Source organism: Geotrypetes seraphini, chromosome 15 (assembly GCF_902459505.1).
Source record: "Geotrypetes seraphini chromosome 15, aGeoSer1.1, whole genome shotgun sequence".
NCBI lineage: Eukaryota > Metazoa > Chordata > Amphibia > Gymnophiona > Dermophiidae > Geotrypetes > Geotrypetes seraphini.
The window spans coordinates 3,741,618-3,764,963 of record NC_047098.1 but is presented as its reverse complement, the minus strand read 5'-3'; the positions used below and the strand labels follow the sequence as shown (position 1 = coordinate 3,764,963).

General features: G+C 43.0%; 1 protein-coding gene across 1 annotated transcript in view; it reads right to left on the bottom strand.

Annotated features, from left to right (window-relative positions):
• The window catches only part of RAP1GAP (RAP1 GTPase activating protein), a 196,077-nt gene that overhangs the window by 160,510 nt on the left and 12,221 nt on the right, over window positions 1–23,346 (bottom strand). The window lies entirely within an intron of this gene.

Sequence of the window (23,346 nt, the reverse complement as noted above, 5' to 3'; positions counted from 1 at the left end):
GTCCATCCGTACTTGACTTTTCCCCTCTCTGAAAAGTCTCTCTCTCTCTCTATGCTCTTTCCTCAACTCCGCCTCTGTGGAAAACAGATGATAAATGAACTCTTCCCATCCAGGGTCATTTTTAAAAACAAAATGGAAGAAATGCCAATTTTAGCCTACTTTATAAAGACTTGTAGACGCCTTTATAGATTCATAACAATAGCCTTACTAGGTCAAGCCCAGTAGCCCGTTCTCACGGTAGCCAATCCAGGTCCCTAGTACCTGGTCAAAACCCAAGGAGTAGCAACATTCCAGAATCTCAATGATTAGCAAGATTCTGGAACCCCAAAGAGTGGCAACATTCCATGTGGAATCCCCAAAGAGTGGCAACATTCCATGTGGAATCCCCAAAGAGTGGCAACATTCCATGCCACCGATCCAGGGCAAGCAGTTGCTTCACCCATGTCTTTCTCAATAACAGACTATGGACTTTTCCTCCAGGAAACTGTCCAAACCTTTCTTAAAACCAGCTACGCTCTCTGCACTTAACCACAACCTCTGGCAGCGCGTTCCAGAGCTGAACTATTCTCTGAGTGAAAAAAAAAATGTCCTCCAATTGGTTTTAAAAGTATTTCACTGTAACCTCATCGAGTGTCCCCTAGTCTTTGTCATTTTTGATGGAGTGAAAAATCGATCCACTTGTACCCGTTCTACTCACTCGCACAAATCCTGCAGAAATCACGTGATGCTGCCATTGCGCCTGCTTTTAAGCTGTTCATGTTGGTGCATACACGTGTTTTATAAAGCGGGCATGCCCGACAAAAGCTCCTCCCCTGAGTGCACCAACTGTACCAGCATGTGTTGGCTCGGAGCACTCTTACTTTTAGGGGCAATCTAATTTTAAATTAGCCCATTTACATAGAGGTCCTTTTACTAAACTGTGTTAAGCACTACCAAAATATTTATTTAGTACGCAATGTGCACACGCAAATTGGCAAATTGACCACAGGACCTTTCAGCGCGTCCCACAGTACGCTTCACTAGCTCGCGGTAAGCATGTAATAAGCACTGCGTACTAAATAAATATTTTGTATTCTTGGAAGGGGGTGTGTTGGGGGTGGAAAATGGTTGTGTCAGCATTACACATGTGGGGCATTGCCATGCGCCAACTGATTAGTGTGGGGTTAGTGCATGGGCCCATGCCGCATTCAAAATGGGTGCCAGCAAGGGCTCATGTGGAAATATTTTTAATGGTGGCACAGTAATTACACAATTAGCGCCTGGCCATTAATTCTAGATATAGGAAAATTGGCCAGTTTCTGGGTGCTGAACAAATGGCCATAGCATGCGGGGAAGCCCTGCATAAGGGGCGCAGTAAGGCCACTTTTACCATGGCTTTAGTTAAAGGACGAAGGAAAGAAGAATGGAATTGTCCAAAAAGACAGGTGTGCACTAAAATAGTGTCCACAAACTTATCTGTAGATGTACAAATCTTTTTATTCTTCCAATATCATTATGGTACAATCAATGATTCAATGACTCGACATGTACATGTTTCGGCCAACAGGCCTGCCTCAGGAGTCTTTAGAATCATAAAATAGAAGAACAGCTGCTTGAAAAGTGGACGCAACCCATTTTAAAATAAGCAATCCGAGAAAATCGCGTGTGGAACCGTCTCAGTTTGAAAAAAAATGGTGTCTTACGTAAATGATTGTGAAGCAAATGCAGCTGCCCTTCTAGAGTATAAGGCTCAGGTGCACTTCTGTTTCCAGGCAGAGAAGGTCTGGTTCCCTTCTCCTCGTCTGTATTTAGTTAAAGGACCCCACAGTAAATGATGGCAGATAAAGGCATGCATAGTCTATTCACTCTGCCTCTCATAAACCCCCCCCCCCAACACCCTGGGGAAAGCAACCCCCCCACATACACACCTCTACAACCACCTGTCTCTTCCATTCTGTGCAGTTGCACTCCTTCAGGATTAATAGACAGGGATGTTGGCAAATTGTCACCATGCCAACTGTTACATTTAAGAACATAAGAATTGACACTGCTGGGTCATGCCCAGCAGTCCGTTCCTACAGCGGCCCTTAGATCAAAGACCAGTGCCCTAACTAAGTCTAGCCTTATCTGCGTATGTTCTGGTTTAGCAGGAACTTGTCTAACTTTGTCTTGAATCCCTGGAGGGTGTTTTCCCCTATAACAGACTCCGGAAGAGCGTTCCAGTTTTCCACCACTCTCTGGGTGAAGAAGAACTTCCTTACGTTTGTACAGAATCTATCCCCTTTCAACTTTAGAGAGTGTCCTCTCGTTCTCCCTACCTTGGAGAGGGTGAACAACCTGTCACACAATATCTCAACACCATGCCAATAGTCTTAAAAGTGGTTTTATTATTCTGGCCTCAGCATCACCACATGCATTACGAACATGTCACCCCCCTCCCCCACTAGGATACATAGCGCCCACGATCATAGTATAAATCAGCATTTTGTGCACAAAAATGGGTTACAGAATTACCTTGAATCAGAAGCTTCAACGACGAGACAGGAACACACAACAGGAAGTCGTGAGGACAAGATTACATAAATCCAGCCAAGGTTACTATGTGGGGGGTTGGGGACATTTGGGCATGTCCCAGGATTGTGAACATTTGGAAGATGGTTGATAACTTGGTGTCTACTGTATTGCTTCAAATGGAGGCTTTTCTGCTTAATAAGCCTACCCCGGGTCTGGAGCGTGAACAGGCTCATTTTGTAGCACTGGTCGCTACAGCATCTTTTTGGAAACAGGCTACTCTTCCTGACTTACTCCTGAAGATTGATCACATTGATCTGATGTCTAAATTGACTGCATTGAGGACTGATATTTGCGGTTCCTTTTGCCACATCTGGCTTTCTTATGGACATTGGAGAGATAGTACATAAAAGATTTGGGATATCGCCTATTTGTTGTTTTCTCTACTCTTGAACTCTTAGTTTGGGGGCTTTTTCAGCTTTGTTTCACTCGGTGGGGGGGGGGGGGGAGATGTTGTGCAAATATTTTATGGGGATGTATATTGTCTGTTAGCATTCAGCCTGTGTATTTTTTCTTGCTTTCTTGAATAAAAGTGTTAAAAAAAAGGAAATCCAGCCAAGGTTGTAGTTCAAAAAGTCACTTCATTGATGAATATGTCACAATAATTCAAAGATTCAACCTGCCAGTGTTTCGGCATATGTGCCTTTATCAAGAGTTTAAAAGACCATGTTGAAGCAAAATAAAACAGAATTAAAAAACAGAACTTGACTGAGCAAAATGATGCAAAAACATCAAAGAGACGTGTATATAAATGTAAAAAAACATTACAGGCTAAAAATGTGCAAATGACACAATTCAAAGCATATATATAAGAATAGACATTGGAACCTGAACAAAAACGAGCAACATTAAAAGAAAAAGCAAAAAGCCAATAAAGGAGGAACCACAGCCCGATTTTGAGAGTAAAGCAAAGACCAACATCTAACGTAATCGCTCTGCGTTTGGAGGAATTCATAATGATATCAACCAAAAATGAACCCTAATATCAGTGATTATTTAGCTTCAAAACTATCCAAACAAAAGGAGCTCCAGTTATGAGGCTCATTGGTTGAGTTGCTGCCTCTGCACCCAGAGGCTGCGAGATCAAATCCCAGGTTCTAGACTTTAAAAAAACCCTAAGTTCGTTCAGATGGGGGTTTGTGTCAAGGAATCGATGTCTGGATGAGAACATCTGCAAGAAGTAGGAAAGCAGTGGGTAAAACTGAAAGGAGCAAATTGTAAGGGCAAGAAACCATTTTGCAAGGAAAGTAAGTAAGAGGAATAAGTTCTCAAAAGTAGTAGCCGAGAAGGTAAAGAAAAAAAGTTGGCTTTCATAAACTAGAAAGGGTCGCAGAAAGAGGAAGAGAGGCTACAGTATCTGGAAAAGTTAAGAGAGGCTGTTTGCTGGGTTACAGGCCTTCTGCCATTACCAAAAGACTGATATTCGGCCTAAAGAAAAGTGATCATATGTCCTTATTACCGATCACTGCACTGGTTGCCAGTGGAGGCACGAGTAATGTTTAAGTTCTCATGCCTCTGTTTCAAGTCAGTTTGAGGATTGGCACCTACATATCTGCTATCTCATTTTGTGTGGATAACCAGGAACTGCAACCTAATTGCTTACCCGAAGATTTTAGGCTGTAAACTCAGGTCTTGCTTTCCAAGCAAGCAAACAACAGTCCTGGTTGGGTAACTTTATCAGCGGAGCCATGTTGTCCTATGGCGCTTTTAGAAAAAAAATCAAGTCAGTATTATTTGATAAATTTATCTCTTAATCTGTGCTTTTATCTTTATTTTTAAACATAACTAATCTTTCCTATCAATTTTAAACTTTTAATGTATTTTTATACAACAAGTGGTATTCATTTTTCACTATTTTGTATTTCACTGATTGTCCAGTTTTTCTCTTTTGTGGAAACGGCCTAGAATTCTTTTAATTAAGGCGGTTATGTTATGTAAAATGTTTTCGATACCTGGGAGTCTACTTTGATTTGCAGATTTCACAGGTGGCTCCTTAGAATCAGACTTTTTAGTTCTGCTCTGGATTTTTGTGCTTTGCAACCCACCAAGTCGGAACTTGGACGACCTAAAAGGCCGATATCGAAATAGGTTTTTAGATGTATCCAGAGACTTTTCTATACTCTTCTCCCAGGGGAGCTCAGAATGGTTTACATGAATTTATTCAGGTAGTCAAGCGTTTTTCCCTGTTGGCTCACAATCTATCTAATGTACCTGGGGCAATGGGGGGATTAAGTGGCTTTCTCAGGGTCACACGGAGCAGCGTGGGGTTTGAACCCACAATCTCAGAGTGCTGCGGCTGTAGCTTTAACCACTGCGCCACATTCTCCCAAGTAAAATGAATATGTACTAGGTGAGTGTGAGACTGCCGTGCAAACTAGATGGACCATTGGTCTGACCCAGTAAGGCTGTTCTTATGGGAGAAAAGGATGGCCGAAGGGAGAAAAGGGAGGCTGAAACAATGAATAAACCAAGGGGGTGGGTGAAAGAGAGAAAAAAAGGATGGAGGTGGCAAAAACACAACTGCAGGGTGGGAAGGAATGCAAAAAACTCCTCTTAAAAGTGAACGGAGAGACAGGGCTGAGCTCCTGCACACAACACACAGACCATTCTCTAGGCCCTGCACTGGAACCGGAGGGAGGCAGGCAAAGAATGTGCCACTTGTTCAGCGGTCCAGAGGAACGCCTCTGCCCAGATCCATGGCCATGCCCTGCGCGTCTCGCTCGCCACTGAGCTGCCGAGTGTAACGAGGACCTGGAAGTTCTGCCAGGCTCAGCACTAAATGATGAACAAAGGCAGCGGTTGTAAACTCCGGCCCAGCAGGAGGAATAAATGATTCAGTTCAAGCCGTGCAGAGTAGGGGCGAGAGGAATCAGCCTGGGGATGCCAGCGCTAATTTAAAGCTACGCTGTTTGCAGCCCAGATCATAAATCCTTTTTTAACTCATGGGTGTTACTACTTAATAATTCAACTGTGAACTGGGGATAGAAAAAGAAGGGATTTGGCTCTCATCTTCTGTTTTCATTAGGCTACAATATGGGGCTCGTAACTGAAACTTAAATACTTCTAAAAACCCGCCCAAGTCAGCACCTGGACGATCTAAAAGACAGGTCATCTAAGTGCCGATAATAAAAATGGCTTTTTGGACGAATCCAGGGATATTTTAGGCCTCTGAATCCCGCTGTTCACCCAATGCTTAAAGGGGCGTTTTTGGAAGAGTGGTTAGAGGGGGATGTGGGTGGGATGTGGCCGAACTAGACTTAGTCGTCCTGCAGGGACATTCGAATGGTTGACGAGACTGCCTAGGCGAAACGTATACGTTGTGAGTTAGACGATGTAAAGACAGGTAGAAGTGCTCAAAAGGTATCCAAAGTGACCAGATAACCTCTCCTTCCGTCTTCACTGACCCCCACTGCACTCCCCCAAAGTTCAGTCTCCGGAACATCAGCACCTGGCATAGGAAAGCCTAGTGGAGCTGCATAGAGGTGGCTTAAGTAGTCTGTGGGGAGGGGGGCTAGTGAACCATAGAGAGGAGGACCCAGGCCCATAAGCCACTCTAACCACTACATTCATGGTGGAAAATTTGAGCCCCCCCCAAAAAAAAACCTCTACTGTACTGCCATACAGGTGCCTCCTGCAGCCATAAGGGCTATTGGCTGAGTAAATTGGGGTTTGGGGATGTCTTGAGGGGCTCACCATAACCTATAATGGGGTTGTGGTGAGATGTTTATGTGGCACCTTTTTTGTGAAGTTCACAGCAGTGCCCCACTGCTCTGTTGCCATGTCTGGGTGGCCAGTCCATCACAAAAGTGACCCCTCCCATGTCCAAAAGGTCTTGTTCTGGGCATTTGGGACTTGGACAAATTTTTGGTCGAGAATGTGATAGAAAGATAGACGTAGTGGCGGTCTGGAGGATCAAACGCCTGGACATATTTTAGACATAGTTTTCAAGAATGGACATTTTTCCATTGCCGACTTTGGGCAACTCGTGCCCTATGTCCAAATTGGACTTAGACATATTTTTTTGATTATGGCCCTCCACATATTCCCATGTCTGGAGGACTTAGAGGCTTACATTTGTATCTGAGGTGTGTGGCCCTCCCCAGAGGTAAACAGGTGTGTCATGATGTGTCTTGCTGGGGGCTGTGACCGAAAACAATATCAGAAAGCAGTGGCTTACAATCTTTGGGCCCCATATTCAGCCCACCGAGATCAGAGTTGTACTGACTGCCGTTGGCGTTAAACCACAGGCATTCGGGCCCAGATTCTGTAACTGACGCAGTTGTTGGCGGCCGCCATAAAAGCGCCCAGTGTGTCAATCACACGCTGGCGCTGGGTACAGAATCGCACCCCCAGAAAAGATAGGGGCTAGAAAAGTAGGGCCAGGGTTTTCCCGGCCTACATTTCTGGCGCCTAGCTATAAGGTGAGTCGCGCCTCCATGGGCATTAGCCATGCCCACGGTGGCATTAGGCACACCCTAAAGCTCCTATGGAGGCACAATTCTAGCGCCCTGAGGCAATGGAAAGTTGGATAACCAACCTAGATCACAACGAACCACAGTGGGACTCAAATCCTAAATTCCACTGGTCGTACAATTAGGCATCTCCTAAACCAAACTGCAAAAGCCTGGTCAGAACCAGGGTAACAGCTTCTACATACTCCCTGCGCTGTGATGTGCACAGAAAATGTATGGGATCGCACTTGTGACGATGAGTTGCAATTGCGTCAATCAGCATAAAAGCAGTGTTTGAAAACTGCTCCTTAAATGTGGTTAAGTGTGGACACACCCCAGGTACGATTGACCAGGTACAGAGGGGGCTGGGAGTCTGCTCTACACTGAAGTGGGCATGAGCATATTCCTGAAGTCCCTCAGATTTTCAAAAGGAAAGTCCCTAGAGAGTTTCCCTTTGAAAATGTCCTTAACCCTTTCAGGACCAAGGGACATATTTGTCCCATAACTTTAAAATCCTATAAATTTTGATTGGGATAGTCTACAGTTCTAAATTTGATATGTACGGATTCCATATGATACTGCCTTTATGTAAACAAACTGGTTCCGACATTCATTCATTAGCGTCGTTGCCAGATTGACGAGAAGATTCACTTGCCACACTGTCCATAAGCCAGAAGTTTGATTTTTTTTAAAAAAAATAATGATATTTCACAAAAAAAATCAATTTTTTGGCATCTGCAAGCCCTTTTTACCATAAAAATGTCGTCAAAACCACAAAAATTGGCCTACGATCCTTATGGTCCTGAAAGGGTTAAAAACCCACTATAAAAGCCATAGGCTTCAGCCACAGCAGAGGAGGAATGAGGAAGAACTTTCTAACAGTAAGGGATGCTTAACAAGACTAAAGATATTACAATGCCTCTATATCACTCCATGGTGCGACCTCACCTGGAGCACTGTGTTCAATTCTGGTCTCCTTAACTCAAGAAAGATATAGTAGAATTAGAAAAGGTTCAAAGAAGAGCGGCCAAGATGGTAAAGGGGTTGGAACTCCTCTCATATGAGGAAAGACTAAAAAGGTTAGGGCTCTTCAGCTTGGAAAAGAGACGGCTGAGGGGAGATAGGATTGAAGTCTACAAAATCCTGAGTGGAGTAGAACGGGTACAAGTGGATCGATTTTTCACTCTTGTCAAAAATGACAAAGACTAGGAGACACTCGATGAAGTTACAGGGAAATACTTTTAAAACCAATAGGAGGAAATATTTTTTCACTCAGAGAATAGTCAAGCTCTGGAATGCGTTGTCAGAGGTTGTGGTAAGAGCAGATAGCGTAGCTGGTTTTAAGAAAGATTTGGACAGTTTCCCGGAGGAAAAGTCCATAGTCTGTGATTGAGAAAGACATGGGGGGAAGCCACTGCTTGCCCTGGATCGGTAGCATGGAACGTTGCTACTGTTTGAGGTTCCGGAATCTTGCTATTCTTTGAGATTCTGCATGGAATCTTGATCCTCTTTGGGGTTCTAGAATCTTTTGTTACTCTTTGAGATTATGGAATGTTGCTACTCCTTGGGTTTTGGCCAGGTTCTAGTGACATGGCCATCGATAATCAGTTTGAACTTTGGAACCCCTCAATACAAAAACTTCTAGATCAGTTAGTACCAATCAGATCACAAACTATCAGTCCCAAGACACTCAGAAACCCTTGGAATACGTCGGAACTTTCCCTTATTAAAAAAACAATTCAGGACATTGGAGCGTAAACGGTGTTCCAACAAATCTCTGAGCAATTTACATAAATACAAGGAGCAGAAGCATCTCTGCGAAAAATATACCCCACCCTTCTCTACCGTCCTGGGCTGATGAGCTTATAGGTTCACACACTCTATCGATTCCATTTCCTGTCCTGTTCTCGCAGAGGAGCTCAGAATACTTTACATGAATTTATTTTTCCCTAACTGTCCCGGTGGGTCAAAGGGCAAATTCTATAAGAAGTGGCCAAAGGTTAGGTGCTGTTTAATGAATCACGCTGAGCAGAACCTAGTTTGGAGGCGCCCAAGAAACAGGCCAGTTCTAGGCACAAGTAAAGGTTAAGCGCCTAGCTGAGCGCTTAAGCACGTTTTAAGAGCAGCAATTCTGCCACAAGGCGCCTAACATGTAGCCACACCCAACGTGCATAGCGCCTTTTTTTTTTTTGTAGGCCGCCTAAATTTTTAGAGGCGCCTTATTGCAGAATCGCGCTCTCTTGATAGGCGCCTAAGTTTCAATCGGTGCTGATTAAAAAGCCTAATTGAGCTGGTTATTCAATCTAGTTGGCGTCTCCGAAATAGGTGCCGAACTTTAGGCGCTGGTTACAGAATTTGGGCCTAAGTGACAAGGAGCAGTGTGGGTTTGAACCTAAGTTCTTCTATAGCCGTCTCAGATATACTGTATTTTCACGCATATAACGCGCGCATTATACACGATTTTACAAACCATGCGTGTTATATGTGTGAGCGCGTTTTACAATTATTTTTTTACATTCTGATCCGGCATTCCCCCTGTGAACCGGCATCCTCCCCCCCCCCCCCCGCTCGCGTCACCCCCCTCCCCCACGATCCTACATCCCCCCCAGCACCGCAAATACAACTCTTACCTGACTGGGCACCGGCACCGGCACCAGCACCAATGCACAGCATGTGCCAGTGCCCGAAGATCCTCCCTCGTTGGTTTGGGCTGGGCTGGGCCGGGCGGTGCGAGAGAGATCCTCCTTCTTCCTCTGTCGGGCTGGACTAGGCTTTGAGCATTTGCGCATGCCTTCTGGTCTCGCTCTCTCTCGCGGGGGGGGGGGTTGACATGAGTGGGGGGGGAGGATGCCGGTTCGCAGGGGGAATGCCGGATCAGATTATCTCGGATCAGAGGGGGAGGGGGGTGACGCGAGCGGGGGGGGGAGGATGCCGGTTCGGAGTAGGCGGGAGAAGGTTTTAGCATGCGCGGTATACGCATGTGCGCGCTATATTAACATTTTATTACATAAATTTGTGTTCCCCGCGCGGTATACCCATGGGCGCGGTATATGAGTGAAAATACGGTACTTCTGTCCTCTCACAGAGCTGGACTTAATTTCACACCCTCTGCTGGTTGTTTCCGTACTGAAAATGACAAGCAGAAAGTGCAGGTGATGCGAGTGTGTGGCGGAGACTTAGGGACCCAGAAACGCTCAGAACCAGCAGTCAAAGGCAAGTGTGAATCCATAATATCAGCCTTTTTTGGTCCCAGGAATATATTGCCATTGAAAGGTCAGACAGCAGATGTCTGTTTATCTTGCATTCTTTTTTTTTTGCAGCCTCAAGCACCCCAGACTCATGTCATTAATATTTACCAGATACTTAAAACTAGAGGCGTGTAGCCCTACGAACTCAAGTGCTGTGCACAGTAATTGAGCAATGCAGATTAGCCGGGTTTTTAAACCATGCATATGCATGCACCTACATTTTATGATTATTCCTTGCAGATATCCTAAAACTCAGCTCTGCTGTAGCTCTCAAGAACAAGGTTTAGCACATTCATGGGCGATCAAACGTGTCCTTAAAGACCATAAAGTGAAGCCTGGATTTCAGGATATTCACAATTAATATTCATATGGGATATATTTTTCCATCCTGGAAGCCCGAACTAGATATATTCCATGTATTAAAAAAGGAGGAAGGAAGACCAAATGGCAGCCAGTGTGGTTAATGAGTGAGGTGAAGGAAGCTATTAGAGCTAAAAGATAATCCTTCCAAAAGTGGAAGAAGGATCTGACTGAAAATAATTGTAAACAACACAAGGAATTTCAAGTCAAATGCAAGACATTAATAAGGAAGGTGAAGGTAGAGATCTTGAAAAGAAGATTGTGCTGGAAGCAAAAACACACAGTAAAACCAGGAAGTGAATCAGTTGGATTGCTAGATGACCGAGGGATATAAGGGGTATTCAGGGAAAACAAGGCCATAGCAGAGAGATGAAATGAATTCTTTGACTCAGTCTTCACTGAGAAAGATATAGGGGAGATACCAGTGCCAGAAATTGTATTAAATTCTGATTAATCAGAGAAACTCATACAAATCTCTGTAACACTGGATGATGTAATGGGTCAATTTGACAAATTGAACAGTAGCAAATCACCTGGACCAGATGGCATACATCCTAGAGTGCTGATAGAATTAGAAAATGAACTGAAAGATATTGGCGGGATAGAAGACACCAATGTAATATAATGTAAAGTAACTTGCAGAGCTATTGCTAGTAATTTGTAATTTTTCTTTAAAAAACAGCATAGTACCAGAAGACTGGAGGGTGGGTAATGTGACGCCGATTTTTAAAAAGGGTTACAGAGGTGATCTAGGAAATTATAGATCAGTGAGTCTGGCGTCAGTGCTGGGCAAAATGGTAGAGACTATTATAAAGAACAAAATGACAGAACATAGTTACGCTGCTCGAGGAGCGCAGAGAGAGGGGGGACATGATCGAGACGTTCAAGTATCTTACGGGCCGCTTCGAGGCGGAGGAAGATATCTTCTTTTTCAAGGGTCCCACGACAACAAGAGGGCATCCGTTGAAAATCAGGGGCGGGAAACTACGAGGTGACACCAGGAAATTCTTTTTCACTGAAAGAGTGGTTGATCGCTGGAATAGTCTTCCACTACAGGTGATTGAGGCTAGCAGCGTGCCTGATTTTAAGGCCAAATGGGATCGGCACATGGGATCTATTCATAGGGCAAAGGTAGGGGAGGGACATTAAGGTGGGCAGACTAGATGGGCCGTGGGCCCTTATCTGCCGTCTATTTCTATGTTTCTATGCTCCTCAAAAACCCCTTGCTGGACCCTACTTGCCTCTCCAATTATTATCCCATCTCCCTCCTCCCCCTTCTTATCCAAGCTACTTGAAAGCCAACATGGATTTAGTCAAGGGAAATCTTGCCTTATCAATCTACTGTATTTCGTTGAAGGGGTGAATGAATATGTGGATAAAGGTGAGCCAATTGATATTGTATATTTGGATTTTCAAAAGGCATTTGACAAAGTACCTCATGAAAGACCTCTGAGGAAATTACAAAGTCATGGGATAGGAGGTAATGTCCTTTTATGGATTGAGAACTGGATGAAAGACAGAAAACAGAGAGTGGGTCTAAATGGTCAATATTCTCAGACACCAGGGGTCTGTGCTGGGACTGCTTTTTTTTTTTTTTTTTAAATCATATTTATTAATGATCTAGAAATGGGAGTAACTAGTGAGATAATTTGTTGTTCAAAGTTGTTAAATCGCAAGAGGACTGTGAAAAATTGCAAGAGGACCTTGTGAGACTGGAAGACTGGACGTCAAAATGGCAGCTGGCGTTTAATGTGAGGAAGTGCAAAGTGATGCACGTGGGAAAGAGGAACCCAAACTATAGCTATGTGATTCTGGGTTATGTGTTAGGCGTCACTGCCCAGAAAAAGGACCCAGGTATCATTGCTGAGGATACATTGAAACCCTCAGCTCAGTGTGTAGCAGCTGCTAAGAAAGTAAATAGAATGTTAGGAATTATCAGGACAGGAACGGAAAACAAAGATGAAAATATTATAATGCCCTTGTATTACTCTATGGTACAGCCGCACCTCGAATACTGTGTGCAGTTCTGCTCACCGTATCTCATAAAAGATTGATTTATTTAGCGGAAAAGGTATAGAGAACGGTGATGAAAATTATAAAAGGGATAGGCCGACTTTCCTATGAGGAGAAGCTGAAGTGGCTAAGGCTCTTCAACTTGGAGAAGAGACGGCTCAGGGGTGATATGAGAGAGGTCTAAAAAATACTGGAGTGGAAAGGGTAGATGTGAATTGCTTGTTCTCTCTTTCCAAAAACACTAGGACTAGGGGACATGCGATGAAGCTACTAAGTAGTAGACTTAAAACAAACTGGAGAAAATATTTCTTCACACAATGTGTAATTAAACTCTGGAATTCGTTACCAGAGAATGTGGTAAAATCAGTTAGCTTAGCAGGGGTTTAAAAAAGGTTTGGATAATTTCCTAAAAGAGAAGTCCATAGCCTTTATCGAGATGGCTTGGAGAAATCCACTGCTTATTCCTAGGATAAGCAGCATAGAATCTGTTTTGCTACTTGGGATCTAACTAGGTACTTGGGACTTGCGTTGGCCACTGTTGGAAACAGGATACTGGGCTCGATGGACCTTCAGTCTGTACCAATACAGGAATTCTTATGTTCTTAATATTATGTTTATTTTAATTAGCTCTGTGGGAGTTCTGGATGTTCCTGCACTGCCCTATGCTTGCTTTTTATTTATTTTTGTGATTTTATATGAAGCATTACAGAACATTAGAATAAAAACATAGGTTAGAGAACAGGACTCTTCATTTTGATCTGCTTTTGACTTTTCTCATTTGGTGGGTGGGGGTGGGGGGGGGTTCTAAGCCTCCTGTTTTCTCATTAATCTTTCACTTTACCCTCAATTTTTCTCATTCTTTCCTCTGCTTTGTCATTTTTTCACTAGTTTTTCCCTCTCTGGATCTCTTCTCTCCACGGTCTCTGCTAATCGTCCCTCTCTCTCCTTTCACTGATTGTTCCTCTTTCCTCTTCTCTTTCCCTTCTCTCTGTGCCTTTTTTTTTTTAATTATTATCGATAAACTCATCTCTGAGTTTGTCTTCCTATTTCCTTGCCTTTAAGAATTTCATCTGTAGACACACCATGTTTTCCCAGCTGCTTCTATTGCAGTATGTTACTACCAAACTCCAGGGTGTGGAGATGAAATGCTTTTATGACGTTAGACTTCATATGAATTCCATTACTCCTGGGAAAAGTGATGGAGCTTGAAGTGTGTTGGTTCCACTTCCTGGAGAGTTTCTGCAAGTGCAGAGAAAGCGCGGGAGTCCAGTCAGCACCCTGGACAGCAACTCTAGCTACTGTGACTTTCCCTTGACTTCTATAAAGGTGGCCAAAATTTGGGTGCACAATTTTCAGCACAGATCCCCGATACACAAACTACTCTGTAAATTATTGGACATAAGTGACACCTAATTAGCACTAATTAGGAGTTAAACATTCATCTGTTTTACCCCCTATCCTATAAAATGGGTATCTAACGATCAAAGCGATCAACTCAAAAGGAGAAGTAGCCATGGGAGGTGAATGAGGGGGGGGGGGGGGTCAGTGGGCTTGATGGAGCTTCGGTCTGTCCCAGTACAGCAATTCATATGTTCTTATGTGAGCCAAATCTAGAACAATCAAGCCATTGTGACATCACTGATGAGTTTGGCTCTGAGGCATTGGTGGAATGAGGCATTATGACATCACAATCTCAACTCTGGAATGTTGTTGCTCTTTGGGTTTCTGCCGGGTACTTGGGACCTGGGTTGAAAACAGGATTCTGGGCTTGATGGACCTTCAGTCTGTCCCAGTATGACAATTTATATTCATGAACTTGTGTGCTTTGCCCATTCTCAGCCAAACCTTGATCATGTGCATGCCATCGGATCATGGTACATACTTTCCTGATAGTTTGGTCGGGGGGGGGGGGGGTTGTTAGGAGTTTAGTTGGTGGCGGGAGTAGTGGGCATCTCTCCTGCTGTCCAGTGGAGGGTTACTTGTCTTGGCGGCTTGATTTTTTGTGTTTGATTTTTGCGTTTATTCTGCACACGTGCCCATCGCTATCACTAGCGATGGGCACATGCAAACGTAGCAAATTTTTATTATTCTCCACCAACCTCATTTGCATGAGTGTTTTTTGGAGAATGACTCGCTTTTTTAAAATTGGTAGTATAATGGCTATGACAGGGGCCCATCATTTTTTTACACAGATTTTTGAAAATCTAGCCCTTAGAAACCCCAAAACAGAGAAAAATTAAAGCAGATTAAAACTAAAAACTATATAGACTCCATATCTAATCTGCCTAACCATGTCATCTACTATCCCCGCCTTGTCATATTATTTTGTCACCTTAACCTCAGACACTATCACCCCATGGGCGCTCTCCCAGTTTGTGCTTATTGGAGGCAAGAGACTGTAGTGGTCGAAAATTAAGCCAACGTCGGGCGGACTTCTATAGCCTGTGCCCTGAAATTGGCAAGGACAGCTCAAGATCAAGTGTGCATATGCTATCATATCATATACGAAAGGGGCAGCCAACCACAGTCCGAGGGCAACAACCCGGTTGGGCTTTCAAGATTTCCGCAATGAACACCCACGAGATCTATTTGAAAGCAATGGACGCAGTACAAGCAAATCCATCTCAATCTTGAAAACCCAACTAGGTTGTGGCCCTCAATGACTGTGATTGCCCGCCCCAATATACTAGGAGTTTATCTTGTTGGGACCATGCAGGTCTTTATCTGCCATCATTTATTTTATTTAAAAATTTATATACCATTATCATATGATATAATATTGTTTGGAAAAATATTGTTATCTAAGCAACCAATTAGTGCAAACCAGAACAAATTGCTCTTGATCATGACAGGAGTAGCCATGCAGCTGATAATGAAAAATTGGAAAAGTTGGGATAACTTATAGTTTCTGGTGGGACTCAGTATGCCAGATTTATAAGCTTGAGAACGTTAGTTCTTTAGAGAAGATCATAGTAAATTTAAGGAATTTTTTTTTTTTTTTAATTCTTTATTCGTTTTGACATCAAATACAAAGTGCAAACATGAACAATCAAGTAATATTACATACTGCACACGGGGCCGTTAACAAAATATTGTAAGTCATGACTATGAATTATTTTTGTTATTTCCCTTTGAGACATGAAAGTCTGTTATACATATCCAGGAGGGGTGGGAGGGTTAGAATGGGAGGGGGGGGGGGTTAAACAGCTTTATATTATTTATTGGAATAGTGTGCAGTATGTAATATTACTTGATTGTTCATATGTTTGCACTTTGTATTTGATGTCAAAACGAATAAAGAATTAAAAAAAAAAAAAATTATATACCATATATTTATATGGTCTACAAAGATTGCAGCCATAATAGGTTAAGCGCCACATATGAACAGAATTGCAGAAGAGCACTTGCAAAAAAGGAAAAGAAGAAAAAAACAAACCTAACAGGAAAGAAAGCACTAAGAAACAATAGCGTTTTCAGCATTTTCTTAAATTTCATCCTCCCAGCACAGTATCGCAAAATTCCAGGCAAAGCACTGCAAAGCTTAGCACCAGCCACAGACAGCATCGCTGCACCAATCCTAACGTGAGAGTTTCATAATATTTTCTGATCTCAGACACCTTCTAGGCTGATAAATTTTTAAAAATCCTTGTAAAACAGCCAGGGAGACATGATAGAAAATCTGATGTATAGTTGAGAGAATCTTAAAGTGAACTCTGGGCTTCTGCACTGGGGTTATACGAGTCGTTCCGAGGACACCAGTAATCAATCTTTGCCGCAACTCCCAAGTCCAGGGATTCAACACAAAGTTGGACAAGTTCCTGCCAAACTGGAACGTACGCAGGTGAGGCTGGACTCATTTAGAGCACTGGTCTTTGACCTGAGGGCCGACGCGTGAGCGGACTGCTAGACAGGATGGACCACTGGTCTGACCCAGCAGCGGCAATTCTTATGTTCTTATGACTCAGGATCACTGCTTGCACTACACTACGGAAGTCGAATGCTGCTAACATAGGTTTTAATCTGTATAACAGTTGCAACTGCATATATCCTGCCCGAATTGTTTTCAGTATTTGTTTTTTCATAGTTAAACTATCCAAGCATACTCCTAATACAGTCATCTCCTATATTACTATGTGAAGAAAATCTTTCTGCTGGCCCTAAAGCAAAAATTATTTTCGCATCAGAGAGCAAAGCATGCAACACACATTAAGATAAGCAGGAAGAATCTGGCATAAAACTTAAAAATAGCAGTTCCTGATATCATATGTACAATCTTAGAAGAGAACTGGAAGGTCATCTCGGCCATCTTGACTCCAGGCAAGACACATTATCACTAACCCATCCTCATTCTAAAGCGCAAGTCTTGTGTAGCAGATTTCCGTTTTCCTTGGTCCAGAATCTGACTCTAACTTAGAGACTTCCTTGTATCTCATCTAAATCTCCCTTTAAGCACTTTAAGTCGTCTTCTTTCCGCAACGGAGATGGAGAGAACCACTGTAAACTCTGTTTGTGAATTCAAAGCTTGCCTACATTACTTTGCAGGAGTTACTTGTCTCTTCTAAACATAGCCATGAAACTGAAGATGGCAAAGCAACAGGGCCGGATTCTGGAAAAAGTGCTTAAAAACGTGCATGGGAAAATATTGGTGCCAAGGGATACTGGGCTAGATGGGACAATTCAGATGTTCAGAGCCACGATATTCCTGATCAGCCTGTAACAGGACTTTTGTTCCTGGGCCATAAGTGCAATTTCCATATTGCTTAGGCCTAAAAAGTATAGAAATTGTTTGTTATGTCCATAAAACTTTGCTTTTGTGACCAGGATAGTCAAATTTTGCAATTTACCTACTTAAAACATGAAATGCTAATGGCCAGCATCTCCTATTCCTCTATTCCCACGCCCACAATGGCCAGCATCTCTTATTCCCACCCCCACAATGGCCAGCATCTCCTATTCCCCTATTCCCACCCCCCACAATAGCCGTCACCTTTTCAACCTGTTTGGCCACCATAAGATCATCACATACAATCACACCCAAGTCCCGCTCTTCTGTCGTGCACATAAGTTCTTCACTCCCTAAACTATACCGTTCCCTTGGATTTTTGCAGCCCAAATGCATGACCTTGCATTTCTTAGCATTAAATTTTAGCTGCCATATTAGCATAAAAAGCTGGTAATCATGATTTTTTTTTTTTGATTGCATGTTCTCAGAACGTTCCTGTCTCAGAGGATATTTAATTACATCTGCATCAACTTGGGAACCTAAACATGCCAGACTTGTTGAGATGTCCTCGTTAAAATGGCTCTCCTAGTTATCAGCCTGCTTGTTCACTCTCTGGGACTGAAGAGTAATAAAATAATAATCTCCTGTGGGTTTAGCAGAGGGCTGTATGGTCTGACAATCCCCAGTGGGCCTCATTGTTCACATTCACACATCTAAACTGTATTTTTTGGTTTTAGCCGAAACCAGGGAATAGGTTTTGGCTGAAACTGAAAAAAGCAGTTTCAGTCAGCCTTTACCACTTGTTCTATTTATATCAGAATGAGCATTGGCACCTTTGCTAACAGTGAAAGATTACTTCCACCGATGGCCCCAGTTCCACCTCCAGAACATGCCAACACATCTAACCCAGCTCCACGGGGAGAGACTTTTCCACTCTATGGACTTTCCCGCCAAAATTCAAATTTCTGACCAACTGACTTTCCCACCAAAATTCAAATTACCGGACTGCCCTGTTCCCAATCAGGCCAGCGATCACTGAGTAGCAGCCATTACCTTGATCTGTGGAGGAGAGTGGTTAGAGCTACAGCGTCAGCTCCCTGAGGTTCAAATCCCACACTGCTCCTTGTGACCCTTCACTGCCCCAGGTACTTTAGATAGATTGTGAGCCCAGCAAGACAAATAGGGAAAATGCTTGAAGTACCTTTATGTAAATCGCTTTGAGTGTGGTTGTATAGCTACAAAAAGGCAGTATATAAGTCCCAATCCCTTTCCCTTAGTGGGAAAGATTATGAATGAAAAGGGATTTAGTGCTGGAAACACCTGGCAGAGAAAGGGTACTAGTCACCCAGAAATTACATGAGCTGGAAGAAAAATATTGAAGCAGTTGTGTCCAGTTAATGCCTTGCTCGAATCCTTGAGAAGGTGAAATGCCCTCAGGGAACCAAGACCCTTCCTAATTAAACTCGCATTGCAAGGCTGAAAGAAATATCCGATGTGACTTTCACGTGTCCTTCTGTTCAGCTCTTGCATCTGTCTGTACTAAACATGGAAGAAATTGAAGCGCCTTTGATCTTGCTTATCAGTTTCAAAAGCAGAATGGCTTGTCCTTGTTTCTTTCCTGCGGGCACAAAAACGCAGCAGGTGAAATCCGACAGCAGCTTGTCAGGCAACTTCCCCCAGTACTTCACGAAAGCATGCAAGGGTGAGGAAGGGCGCCTAGATGCCTTTGTACTCCTGAAGCTCCAGGCACCAAGTTCCTATAGATTCTACACAGCTCCCCTTGTCACCCCCACCCACCTGCCAGAGTTGTACTGAGGGCTGTATGAGGATGCAAGAGTGATGGGAGAACAAAATTGCTCCCTTTTTTTTTTTTTTTTACCATGGCACAGTAGGAGACATGTCACACAGGGTACAGTGCCAGCTCGGCGAGGTCCTACTGTCCACCCCCAATTCCCACTAGGAGACCATTCAAGAAAAAGTACAATGAGCCTGGAATTTCAATTCAAAAGTATATTTTCTATCCATAGAAGAACTGCTGCTAAAATTATAAAAAATTTTCTTATTATTCGATTTGTAGGTTGCCTGATATTTTTACCCCCACTTTATTATCCCTAGTTGAGTTGTTTACAAGCCTTGATTTAAGAAAGGCATTCCCATGTTTCTGGTGGTTTCCAATACACATGTAGATTGTACAATGAGAGGGCATAGGATGAAATTAAGAGGTGACAGGCTCCGGCGTAATCTGAAGAAAGGGTGGTAGATGCGTGGAACAGTCTCCCAGAAAAGAGACTGTCTGAATTCAAGAGGGCCTGGGATAGGCAGGTGGAATCTCTCTGTGGATGGGCAGACAGGATGGGCCATTTGGCCTTTATCTGCCGTCATGTTTCTATGTTTCTAATAGTTCTGTGATAACGATTTTTCACATTTTGTCTGTATTGGATTTATTCAGATGGTTACAGTTCCTACTCGTGAGAGAGGCCATTCTCTTGATTTAATCATTTTCCCAAAATCTTCCCAGTTAATGATACAGTGAAGAATTAAATGGATCTTTCAGTTCCATGGATGGATCATCTTTTACTTCCGTTCTTTGTTTACAAGGCCGTTAAATTGCCTACATACAACTTCCACTCATTATATTTGGCATCATCCACAGATTATTACCCAGTGATTTATCGATTGTCTGTTGCTTATCAGGAGAAGGACAGTTTTACTGAGGCTGACAGGTGGGCAGACGGCATTAGTGAGACGGACAGAAAACAAAAATGAAAATGTAAACAGAGAGAGAGAAAACCAGGACAACCGAAGGGGAGAGAGCAAAAGAATGAGGAAGTGCCTTTGTGGAATGATGGTCAAAGTCTAGAGAATGCAGTTTGTGAGTTACTAATTGGAGACGGACAAACCATGCAGAAAAGAGTCTCATTAATATTATAGCAGGGAAAAGGTCAAAACGCTTATGTTCTGACCCCGGGGCTTCAGCAAGCAGTGAAGAGAAGAGAGGAGCTTTGCGTTTTGGTGTGGTGCAGTGGGATCGAGCAGGAGCTCTGTGGAGCCCACGTGGCAGAGATGAAATGGACAGTGGTCTGGAGAATGAGAAATGGGGTTTTAGGAGCTTTCAGATCTTAATGCAATCACACTCCTAGATATGGCCGCCTTCATCATTAGTACAACACTGGCAGGCCATTCCGCACCAGGTACAGGATTTACAGTTTGTGGTCCTTGAGGTGGCCCACTGTAAAAGAGGGGGAAATTCTCAAGCTTGGTTATGGAAATACGAACAGAGTTGGATCTTCCACTGGGAGACGGTGACTCCTTCTGGATTGAACAAAGAGGTAGAGTGGTGGGCGTTTCTCCACTAGGTGATTGACACTTCTCCCTACGTATAAATATCGGGTGCTCAGCTGAGCGCTTACGTCACAGGAAACAGAAAAACCACAGGTTTGGAGTAGGTACCTCGCCGACAGCGTCGTGAGTTTGGTATAACTTTGGACATTTTATAGCACAATTGCAGTTTTACACTTACTCGCATCATGTCCTTTTGTTTTATCAGGACAAGTATTAGATTCAAGATTGCAAGCGGGTTCTCTGAGGAAGCCAGAGTGGCGAAACGCGTCAGGACCCAGCTAAATCAACGCTATCTGAATTTTTCAGCTAAGTTACTATTTTTTGAAGTTCATCTATTGGAAATCACTTAAGAGTTGGACAATATTTTGCATTGCATAGACGATTGAACATTATGAGTTTATCTATTAAGCACTTCAAAAAATCTTTTACAGTATACACGGTGCAATGATAGATACCATAAGAGTCTCTTTAGGGGTTTAGTCCCCACTTTGAGGTCTTAAATTCCATCTTGGATTCTGAGCACCGTTTAAGGTTAAAAGTTATTTGAAGTAGCTCTATTGTTCCTCTACCAGTTTGTTAGTTGCTATATTTTTGACTATCACCCAGTCGTTTATATTGGGATCCAGCGCCTTCATCATCCACCATGTGAACCTATTGGATCCCAGCTAGATGACAAATGGGGAGCATTGTGGACCTCACCTAGATTATATGGTGCAGCTGGTTTCATTGAATCAGCCTTAATTCGTGCATGGAGTCGTAATCCTTCCCTTTTCTCTCCAAAGCGCTCTTAAAAACCTAAGAATAGCCTTACTGGGTCAGACCAATGGCCCATCAAGCCCATTAGCCCGTTCTCACCGTGGCCAATCTAGGTCACTAGTGGCTGGCCAAAACCCAAGATGTAGCAATATTCCAAGCAGTGGCTTCCCCCATGTCTTTCTCAATAACAGACTATGGACTTTTCCTCCAGGAATTTGTCCAAACCGTTCTTAAAACCAGCTACGCTATCCGCTCTTATCACATCCTCTGGCAACGCGTTCCAGAGCTTAATTATTCTCCCAGTGAAAAAAAAAAAAATTCCTCCAATTGGTTTTAAAAGTATTTCCCTGTAACTTCATCGAGTGTCCCCTAGTCTTTGTAATTTTGGGCAGAGTGAAAAATCGATCCACTTGTACCCGTTCTACTCCACTCAGGATTTTGTAGACTTCAGTCATATCTTCCCTCAGCCGTCTCTTTTCCAAGGTTACAAGTTTTTATCCTAATTCGACACATATTTGAGAAAGACATGGGGGAAGCCACTGTTTGCCCTGGATCGGTAGCATGGAATCTTGCTACTCTGAAATTCTGGAATGTTGGTACTCCTTGGGTTTTGGCCAGGTACTAGTGACCTGGACTGGCCACCGTGAGGCGGGCGACTGGACTTGATGGACCATTGGTCTGACCCAGTAAGGCTATTCCTATGTTTTCATGTTCTAATATACAGTTTACAGGTTGATAATTTGCCATAGCTACAGTTCAAGGTTTTTATCAGATTCTCATAATTTCGGTCTGCCTAGTGGTTAGGGCTGTAGCCTCAGCACCCTGAGGTTCCAAGTTCAAGTCCAGCACTGCTCCTGGGCAAGTCACTAACACTCCAGTTTACCCCCCTTTCTGGTTGTAGCTTAGACAAGTTTCACTCAGGTACAGCAGCTATTTGTCTAGTCTGCAAGCAAGTAATCTGGTATAATCTAACAAAACGTTATATATACTACAAGCTGAATATCTTCAGATTTCTATGTGAATCGAATCAGCTTGAAGCGGAATTATTCACGATACCGCATTAGAACCTTTGAATGACTCCTGCGGTGATTTTGCACTGTTAAAACTAAGATAAGTGCTCACTTTTCTAAGAAACTTATAAAACTTTAAAAAAAATATGATAATAATTAGGTAAAAAGTTTAGTGAAATTTAAAAAAATGAACGGTAGAATATAAGACCAAGGATGTATTTCTCTATGACAGTATTTTTACTGGCATAGTTAGTTTCTCAGTTCTGAGAAACACTGAGGTCTTCTACCGTTTATATAAAGTGAAAAGAGTACTACACTTGTTTTTTGACAGTAAAATTATTTTGAATATCAATTTGGTGTGGCTATATAATCTAACAAAAGCCATGCACACAATAAACACTGTCCGTCTTATTCTTCTCGCTCTTTTTGACTGGTCAGGAGCCGGAGATGGCTTTTTTATCTTCACACACTGTTCAGAACTCTGATGCTTCACTATTATTCCCTGGTGCAGGCACTGTCAAAGGGCCCTGGGTGGGACATGTGATAGCACAAGCCCCTGGTGGTATATTTAAATCATCAGGCATCCAGCACATTACTGATTGTCAGAAGACAGTGAGCATCAGTTGTGTGGGCTAGGTTTCTTTTATAGAAGGTGTTTCGAGATTGACATTCAGTGCTCAGAATCGCAGAAGGGACCAGTGGGTCTGATTAGCATTTTATTTGCAGGCTAAAAGCCCACAGGAAAGTATCGAAAAACAATAAGCAGAACAGAGGATGCAGATATGATGAGAAAGACTGTATGCGCTTTGCAGGCTCGGATGCCTCCTCTTTCCATTTTGAGAGACTGTTACATTAAACCAGATTGGTGCTTGTAGAGGAGGAAATGGAGCCAG